A 1,927-nucleotide genomic window follows, 5' to 3' on the forward strand; every position below is an offset into this window, starting at 1 on the left:
ACCCAATATAGGTTGAAAATTAGGAAGCAAGTGCTTCTTTACTTCCATAAAAACAATTGCGGAGCCCCGTAGACAAAGAACACGTTACAGTTTCGCAACAATTTTTCAAGCCAAAGCAGAATACAAACTAGATAAAATATTTAGATAGATTTTGAAATTACATGCGGAGGTCTACACATTAAAAGAGGGACTGAAAATCATAAAAGCCTGACTCAAGCACTGCTGGGGTCGARCAAGGCCTTTATCAAAATGCCTATCTCTGGTCTGTTTGCATTCGAACCGCACCAGAGTTCACATCAACCAAACCAAGACCTARGTTTGTAGGCGGGACTGCTTCAGAGTTCAATTACACCTTCACACTTCCCCAAACAAACCGGACTTTCTAGACAAAYGAAGCAGAGTTTGATTAAARCAAACTGAACCRGACTGGAGTGAATACATACTTACTGTCTTGGCCAGGAACACTTCAAYATGTGACTGCATGCAACCAGGACTCTGATCTCTGATTTTGAAAGATGGCTGCTCTAACCACTGATCCACAGCCACTCTTTTRATCATATCATACCAGGCTTTTAGACAAACCCATTTAATTAAAACAACAGGCTTTATTTGTAATCCAAGGAGTTAGAGGCCWGTTTAAATGTAAGCCATGTCTTGATGTAACATAATGGGACACAAAGACGTTTCACTCTGCTCACTCAAGGAACTCAATGCAAAGTCATGAAAACCAGCCCAACTAAATTCATACAGTACACTGGAATGGTTGTATCCTGAAAAGATGGTTTATAATACATATTTTTCTCTTTATTGTCTGATTATGCACTGAGTCTGCATATAAGTGCATCATCATCATCATAACGTAAGTTAATGGGCCATTTATTTAAACATTTCTAAGCATAATTTTGGAAACACTTAAATTTTCATCTAAAGGTCATTTTAAAGATTCTGTTTGTCTGATTTTACCATGTTTGATTAATTTCACAGATTACAGCCAATCTAATGTAGGTCAATCCCATGGTTCAAGTTTCCAAGTGGTTTTCAGCAGGTTCAGTTGAGTGCTTTCTTTACATTAAACACATWATTTCAATGGTATTTCTGAAAACTACTGGGTTAAACTCTTTCAAACTGCACCACATATTGTTCAGGATAACATTGTTTATGCTGGATTTCATACTTTGCAATGAGTACTTGTAAACTTCATCCAGGACTGCATGCATCTTTGATCAGTCTACTGTATGTTCAGAGTCATTTTGGACATAAGAAGTTTCTTTTTTTTTCTTGTCTCTCTGTCTTTTCTGAATCTAAATCAAGGGTTTGTCTGAGAATCCCAGTGGACTGTAGAGTGCTGAGAGCTGTTGAAATGAGGAAAAACGAGACGAGCCATGCAGCGCTGAGTCACACTCACCCACAATTCATAGGAGAGCAGAWTCCCATGAGTCTGTGGGGATAGGTGAGAGGTATGCAATGGGCACGGCACAAGAGGTTGAACAGCAGACAAGCATGCACACAGTTAGACATCAGTGAAGAGGAAYGTACTTGGATTAAAGCACAAATGTGAGGGTTTTGGATTTGAATACATAAGCCATTTGTGCTGGACATGACTCAAGGGTGCACTAACTTGTTCCATTTGCTAAACATGTATACACATTTTTTGAAATAATCCAATATATTTTGCTTCTTGAATTTCTAAGTAGAAAATAAATCGTGAAACAGTTCCCCAGCAAAACCTATTTTTGTTTCAGTTAGAAGGTTTTATGGTAATACTAATGACAGAGTTGTAAAGTAACTAAGTACACTTTGTTACTGTAGTTAAGCAGAAATTYTGGTTATCTGTACTTTACTTGAGTAATTATTTTTCAGCGTACTTTTTACTTTTACTCATTACATTTTTACGCAATTATCTGTACTTTCTACTTACTAGATTTTT

General features: G+C 37.1%; 1 protein-coding gene across 3 annotated transcripts in view; it reads right to left on the minus strand.

Moving 5' to 3' along the window:
- phf24 (PHD finger protein 24) overlaps positions 1–1,927 on the minus strand; it is a 43,376-nt gene that overhangs the window by 4,149 nt on the left and 37,300 nt on the right. The window lies entirely within an intron of this gene.

The sequence above is a fragment of the Austrofundulus limnaeus genome, unplaced genomic scaffold, assembly GCF_001266775.1.
Source record: "Austrofundulus limnaeus strain Quisiro unplaced genomic scaffold, Austrofundulus_limnaeus-1.0 Scaffold13, whole genome shotgun sequence".
NCBI lineage: Eukaryota > Metazoa > Chordata > Actinopteri > Cyprinodontiformes > Rivulidae > Austrofundulus > Austrofundulus limnaeus.